The following is an 8,360-nucleotide window of genomic DNA, read 5'->3' as shown; positions in this document are numbered from 1 at the left end:
ATCGTGGTTGACGTGAGTTCAGCCTACAATGCCTTAATAGGTCGGACAACACTAAATCAACTCGGTGCAATAGTTTCAACTCCACATCTATGCATGAAATTCCCAACTATAGAAGGGATAGCTACGATAAAAGCAGATCAAAAGATGGGACGCCGCTGTTATAATGAAAGTCTAAACCTCAGAGGCAGAGGAGAATAGTTCCATACAATTGAGCTTGGTGGAGTTCAGAGACGAGAAGAACTCCGTCCACAGCCCGAAGATGAAGTAGAGAAAGTTCAGATCGGAGACACCTCGGACAAAACAACTAATATTGGCACGATCCTAAAAGGAGACGCAAAAGAATTACTAGTACAGTTCTTACGAGATAACGTCGATCTCTTCGCATGGAAAGCTACAGACATGCCAGGCATAGACCCCAAGCTAATGTTTCACAAGTTGGCGGTCTATCCAGGATCTCGGCCGGTACAGCAGAGACGAAGAAAACTTGAGTCAGAACGATCCCAAGCTGTGGAAGAACAGGTACAAGCACTACTAGAGGCAGGATTCATAAGAGAAGTCAAGTACCCACTATGGCTAGCTAACGTCGTCTTGGTGAAAAAATCAAATGAAAAGTGGCGAATGTGCACCGACTACACCGATCTCAACAAAGCCTGCCCAAAAGATCCTTATGCACTCCCAAGTATCGACGCTCTGGTGGATGCCTCATCTAGATATAAATACCTCTCGTTTATGGATGTATATTCCGGATACAATCAAATCCCCATGTATCCACCAGATCAAGAAAATACATCGTTTTTAACACCAAAAGCAAATTACTGCTACATCGTGATGCCTTTTGGTCTCAAGAATGCGGGAGCAACTTATCAAAGGCTAATGAATAAAGTCTTTTCAGATCATATCGGAAAAATCATGGAAGTCTACGTGGACGATATGTTAATAAAGACACAGAGTGAAGAGACATTATTGTCCGACCTGGCCCAAGTGTTCGACACTATAAGGAAGCATGACATGCGACTCAATCCGGCAAAATGCACCTTTGCAGTAGAAGCAGGCAAATTCTTAGGTTTTATACTCACACAAAGAGGAATTAAGGCAAATCCAGATAAATGCCAGGCCATACTCAACATGAAGAGCCGAACTTGTGTCAAAGAGGTACAACAACTCAACGGGAGATTGGCAGCCTTATCCAGATTCTTAGCGGGATCAGCGATAAGATCTCTCCCCTTCTATGCTACTTTAAGGAAAGGAAAGAAGTTCGAATGGAAAATAGAGTGCGAGCAAGCCTTCCAGGATTTCAAAAGTTTCCTGGGACGACCACCTATCCTAACTCGACCACGAGAGGGAGAGCCACTCGTATTATACCTTGCGGTAGGAAGTCGGGTAGTAGCCTCAACACTGGTTCGAGAGGATGACAAAGGGCAACAACCTGTATACTTCATTAGTAAAACGCTGCAGGGATTCGAGCTGAACTACCAAAAAATAGAAAAGTTTGCCTATACTCTCATACTGATATCTCGACGATTTCGCCCGTACTTCCAGGCTCACACCATTAAGGTTCGGACCAACCAGCCCATAAAAGGGATATTACAGAAAACAGATCTAGCAGGCAGAATTTTACAATGGGCAGTCGAGTTATCCGAGTTCGACCTCCAATATGAAGCGCGGACAGCCATCAAATCACAGTACTTAGCCGACTTCATTGCAGAATTCACAGATACCTTGGAAACCCCCACAGAATGGAATCTCTACATGGACGGTTCCTCGAATAAGACTGGAAGCGGCGCAGGTGTGATAATAGAAAGCAACCAAGGAACCCAAGTTGAGCTTTCCCTCAAATTTGGGTTCCCTGCCTCAAACAACCAGGCGGAATATGAAGCGTTACTAGCTGGTTTGAAGCTGGCTAAGGAGGTTGGAGCTCAAAAACTCAACATTTTCAGCGATTCACAAGTAGTCACCTCACAAATAACAGGAAGCTACCAAGCCAAAGATCCCACCATGAAAAAGTATTTGGATAAAACCAAGGAACAGCTCGGATAACTTGGGGAATATAAGATCTGCCACATACCCCGCGAACAAAATGCCCGAGCTGACGCACTCTCAAAACTAGCCAGCACCAAACCAGGGGGCAACAACAGAAGCCTCATCCAGGAAATGCTACAGAACCCGTCAATCTCGGAAGAGGAAAAAGTCCTAGCCATAATAGGTCAGGATCAAGGATGGATGACCCCCATAATTAACTACCTCAAAACAAAAACACTCCCCACAGATGAAAAGGAGGCAAAGAGGTTAAAACAGGAGGCTCAGTACTACACTATCATAAACAACACCCTATATAAAAGAGGGATTTCAATACCACTATTAAAATGTGTGCCGACCTCCAACACAATGGAAGTTTTAGAGGAGGTACACAGTGGCATTTGTGGTAATCATCTCGGAGCACAAGCTCTCACCAAGAAAGTACTCCGGGCGGGATTTTATTGGCTAACTCTACAAAAGGAAGCTACAGAGTTTGTAAGGACATGCCTACCATGCCAGAAACATGCCAACTTTCACATCGCCCCGCCAGAAGAGCTCATCAGCGTAACCTCACCTTGGCCATTTGCAAAATGGGGACTCGATCTTCTCGGACCCTTCCCCCAGGGATCGGGACAAGTTAAATTCCTCATAGTAGGGGTAGACTATTTCACAAAGTGGATCGAGGCAGAGCCCCTAGCCAACGCCACTGCTCAAAGAAGCCGGAAATTCCTATATAGGAACATTGTCACAAGGTTCGGGGTTCCATACTCCATCACCACAGACAATGGCACTCAATTCACAGATGCAGGCTTCAGAAAATTAGTAGCCGACTTGAACATAAAGCACCACTTCACCTCCGTCGAACATCCTCAAGCCAATGGACAGGCCAAAGCTGCCAACAAAGTCATATTGGCTGGGTTAAAACAGAGATTACAAGACGCAAAGGGAGCTTGGGCTGAAGAGCTTCCACAAGTCCTATGGGCATATCGAACGACGCCACATTCCACCACAAAGGAATCACCCTTCCGATTAGCATACGGAACGGAAGCAATGATCCCAGTAGAGATCGAAGAAGGGTCGCCTAGAGTGGTTCATTACAATGAAGAAGCCAACTCCCAACTTCAAAAGGAAGAGCTCGACCTACTTCCTGAAATCCAAGAAAGAGCTCGGATCAGGGAAGAAGCACTAAAACGTCGAATGGCTTCCAGATATAATCAAAAGGTAGTGCCAAGAGGTTTCGCTGAGAATGATCTCATCCTAATCCGAAACGATATTGGAACAAATCAACCTGGAGAAGGAAAGCTGGCAGCAAACTGGAAAGGACCCTACCGAGTCATAGAAGTACTTGGGAAGGGCTACTACAAACTATCTGAACTCGACGGACGAGAGCTCCCCAGATCGTGGCACGCCTGCAACCTAAGAAGGTACTATAGCTAAGAAAGGTAAAAGATCTCATCATAGGATGCACTCTTTTTCCTGAAAAGTTTTTTAATGAGGCACCAAGTTGAGATCCAGAAATTGTCCGACTCAAAAGGATAAAAACTCTATATGTACATATTTTCATTTTCTTTTAAATAAAATATATTAGACGTTCTACAAAGTTTTCAAGACGCATTAATCTGAAACATTCATCGTCCGATTATAAAGCGATAGATTGGCAAAAAGTGAAAAACAAATTCATTGCACGATCACGATAAAGACCAACAGAGATGAAAACCGGATTCATCTAAAGGTCGACTAAACGAGGATTTAACCCACCTTCTACAAATCGGCAAAGATGAAAACAGAATAATGCAAGAAGTTATCGAAAGTGATCCGGAGAAAGGACCTGACGAGGTCCTGATGGATTGCTAAATAATAACTTAAATGACTGGCCGACGTTAAGAAGTCGGACCAAGTCAAAACAAGTTATAAGTAAACCCTGAAAAGAGGTCTGGCCAACCCTATAAAAGAGGATTACTTTAACTTAGAAGGGCTCGACATGACAAAGTCGGCCCAAAATAAAAAGTTATAAAAGTAATCCCTGAAAGAGACCTGAACAAGGTCCAAGAAAGAGGATTACAAAAATAACTTAGAAGGGCCCGACATGACAAAGTCGGCCCAAAATATAAAGTTATAGAAGTAATCCCTGAAAGAGACCTGAACAAGGTCCAAGAAAGAGGATTACAAAAATAACTTAGAAGGGCCCGACATGACGAAGTCGGCCCAAAACATAAAGTTATAGGAGTAATCCCTGAAAGAGACCTGAACAAGGTCCAAGAAAGAGGATTACAAAAATAACTTAGAAGGGCCCAACATGACAAAGTCGGCCCAAAACATAAAGTTATAGAAGTAATCCCTGAAAGAGACCTGAACAAGGTCCAAAAAAGAGGATTACAAAAATAACTTAGAAGGGCCCGACATGACGAAGTCGGCCCGCAAATTATAAGTAATCCCTGAAAGAGACTTGAACAAAGTCCAAGAAAGAGGATTACAAAATAATTTGACCTGACATGGCGAAGTCGGTTACATGAGGAAAGGCCCGACATGACAAAGTCGGCCCCAAAACATAAAGTTATAAAGTAATCCCTAAAAGAGACCTGCACAAGGTCCAAAAAAGAGGATTACAAAAATAACTTAGAAGACGCCAACATTCTCAAAAACCTAGAAAGGTGCCAAGTCAAGTGCAAACAAGCATAATATTATAACCAGCTTCAGAGGCCATCAAAGTCAGCCCCAAAAGCTCGAAAGCTACTTGTTGTTTTTCAAAATAAAAGTTGCTAAACAAGCAACTAAGAAAAGTATCAAAAAAATAAACGAGTTTAAAAGCCCACAAGTCGGGCTATCTGCACAATCAAAATAAAGAGTTCAGCTAAACATCAGAAGCCTTCTCAGTAGCGTCAATACGGGGTGAAGGAGGGCGAGTCTGAATGGGCACAGCATCCACGGTCCCATCATCTCGATTCAGGATTTGACAATCCGGATCGGATACGGGATGACCGACCTCAGCCGAAGGAACTGTAGAAATTGACACTTTGACAGCAGGCGCAGGGGGAGGTTCGACATCATCATCATCCGGGTCGTTAGGGAAAATCTTACCATCTCTCACAACACTGTCCAGGCTGAAGAGAGAAAGGTCGACATCGGGAGCCAGAATTTGAACCTGCTCCTTCAGGTTCTCATAAGCAGCATTCACGCTGCCGACAAGATGACCTCGGAGCTCGGAGTAATCAGCTCGAGCAGACTCCAATTCCTCCCTCAGACGCATCACCTCCCGATAGGATGTAACATAGCTGTCCTTATACCTCAATGCCATGTCCTCGACCAACCTCACAGAAGCCGCTAAAGCAAGGGAGCTAGCCTTCTCATTCTTCAGCTCCTTCTCCAGTTTGGACACTTTCACCTCAAGCTCCTCCTTCAAGCCTTTCATCCGATCAAACTCCTGTTTAGCCTCCTCCATGAAGGCTTTGGTGGCATGAAGAGGAAGATTTTGAGCAGTTCGGGGCAGCTCCCATATGTGCCATTTTAACACTACTTCGAGTTAAAGTCCAAATGGCGAAGGAGCGATACATCATCCATAGGGAGGGCACCATAAGGACCGATTTGCTGATCAACGAATTCCACCGCATCGAAGTCAGGAGCATCAAGGTTGAAAGGCTCAATTGTTTTTTGTTTCTTGTTGGGAGGAGCACCAGAAGTAGCGGCAAAAGTCTGTGGAGGATCGGCCAGACGAACCCGAGGAGTGGGGATCACCTTCTTCGGCCCAGGAGAACTCGGCATGAGTGGCTTCACCAGAACTTGAGAAGATCCCTCTCCTGTCACCTTAGTCGAGATATTTTGAGCAGCATCAGCCTTCCTTGCCTTTTTGAAGGCCTTCATGGAATCATTGTTCTTAGACATCTCTGAAAATACAGAATCAACCACAATTAGGGGTTACAATCACAGAAAGAGGAAGCAAAACTAAGAAACAACTATAGAAACAAGTCAGAAAGTACCCAAAGCAGTTCAAACCAGGGACGGGTCACTCAAAAACTTTTTTGTATCAAGATGGGGCGGTTCCCCCCATAAATCTTCAAGAGCAATTACAAAAGCCCGCTCAACCTCGTCAAGCATCTCCCATGTATAACGAGATACTCTCATATCCTTTTGCCATTCTAGAGGGAAAGCAGGCTCATCATTCTCATCAAGAAAAAAGGGGTGGACCCCCTCAACAGCACGGACTCTAAAGAAATAATTCTTAAAATCCTTGAAAGATTCATCGTAAATGGTGAAAACTTTATGTCCCTGGGCAGACCTAAAAAAAACCCAGGAAGCCTTCTTTTTGGAAGAAGCTCTAGGCTTGGCAGAAACAAAAAGATAGAGGAAAAGAGTCTGAGAAGGTGTTACGCCTAACTCTCGGCAAAGCAGCTGAAAGATCTTGATAAAACCCCAGGAATTCGGATGAAGCTGGGATGGGGCAATGTTACACGACCACAACAAGTCGGTCTCGAAAGAAGTAAAAAGAAAAGTAATGTCCAACTGGCTGAAGAAATATTCATAGGCATAGAAGAAGGGACGCTTCCCCTCGACCGAAGTAGGAAAACAAACCCTCTCGTCAGAGTCGGGCGCTACAAGCTCACAGTCCCTCTCCCGGGCACCGCCACCATAAACTCTATGACGTTTCCTCAGCTCTACACAAAACCCAGCATCCACCACAGAGACACACATCAAGACAAGTGAGTCCAGCCAATCGGACATCCCTTCGGGAACTTTAGAAGACATCTCTACAATGTTATTGCGAGAAGACATGGCCAAACTAGTCCTACAAACAAGAAAAGAAGATTGGATTACTAAAAAAGATCCTGGATGAAATCAGAATAACTCGGCCAACATAACCCAGTACAGAACAAGCAACAAAAAGAAACCCCAGGACCCGTACCAAAAAGATCCAGGGGCATCCTTTGGAGGCAGTTAACAGGACAAGGATTCAGGAAAACAGGCATACGTCTCGACACAAGAAAACAACAAAACCTCTCTGTTCTACAACCAAAACGACCCCTCGAAGGCAACGAGCCACAAATCAAACACGACCATCTAAACGAGCTACCTCCCAGACTCACCGTCCCAGTTCAAAATAAAAAACGAAGGCAGATAGCAACAAAATGTTCAGAAGAAGTAGTCATCAAAGACACACCCCAAACAAACAAAGAAAATCTTAACAAGTGATGAGGAAAGCTATCAACAGGGCAAAAGTCAAGCTATTATTTTGAAAACCACCGCAAGATACAGTCTTTTCAAAAAACAGCCAGAAGCAACAGTAGAACGTGCAAAACCCTAGGAAGCATCAACAAAAATACTAGGGGTATGTGCAAAAACGAAAAAGGAAAAACCAGAAAAAATGCACCACAGTAACAAGCAAACACAAGGCCACAAAAAGAATCAAGACTTTCCAAACATACAATCAGAATCAAGGCATTATCAGAGAAAAAAGGATGAGAACGATGAAAAGAAGAACCAACCTGAACAAAGGAAGAAGTTCTCGTAGAAGATCAAAGACGTAGGACAGAATCGCCTCTCAGAAAAACACCAAAAAATCACCATCGTAGGAAGCGTTTCACACCTCTGTCAGTTCTGTTTCACCATCGTTCTAGCCTGGTTAGTGGTTGTTCTGTTTTGTTTCCGTTTCCGCTACTATTTTACCACGGTTGTTGATGTTGTTGTCGTTGCTCTACTTTTAGCCATTCGTCACTTTTGTTCTGTTGTGCCTCTGTTCTCTGTTTTGCTTGCCTATTGGAGCTACGGCTGCTTCCGTCCAAATTTTATGCTCTTTCGTACCCTTTAGTTTGGTACTCCGGGTTTGGTATCTTCAGTCTCTTAAGACTAAGTTGTGAGTAGACTTTACATTTATAATTATTTGGCTTTACATCTATAATTATTTTGATATATGTTGCTTGAATTTATGACTATACTTACAAGTTATTAACAAAGGATTTGAATTTGATTTTAATAATGGATTTATTAGAACTAAATATTATTTTTGTGAAATTCGAATTTTTAATCTGCACGAGACTATATACTTGTTTGATGAAGTTTTGTATTATTTTAGAATATGCAATTTTATTGAATATGTGCTTTTGAAACATTAAAGTATTGTGAATACTCACTCATATACTATGAATTTGTAAAGTATATTTGACATTTCATATGATTGAAAAGGATTTTCGATAAGAAAGTATTATTTGATTTGATTTGATACTGTATATATTTAAAAGATCAAAGATTGGTTGTATTTGAAATTATATATTTTGAATTGGTTTGGGAGGCTTGTATTAGAAAACCGTAGTTAACGGCGGTTATGACGTTAACCTAGATGCATCTGGCTCAGA

The sequence above is a fragment of the Arachis ipaensis genome, chromosome B7 (genome assembly GCF_059453495.1).
Source record: "Arachis ipaensis isolate K30076 ecotype BB chromosome B7, ASM5945349v1, whole genome shotgun sequence".
NCBI classification, from domain to species: Eukaryota; Viridiplantae; Streptophyta; class Magnoliopsida; order Fabales; family Fabaceae; genus Arachis; species Arachis ipaensis.
This window is presented reverse-complemented; position numbering follows the sequence as displayed.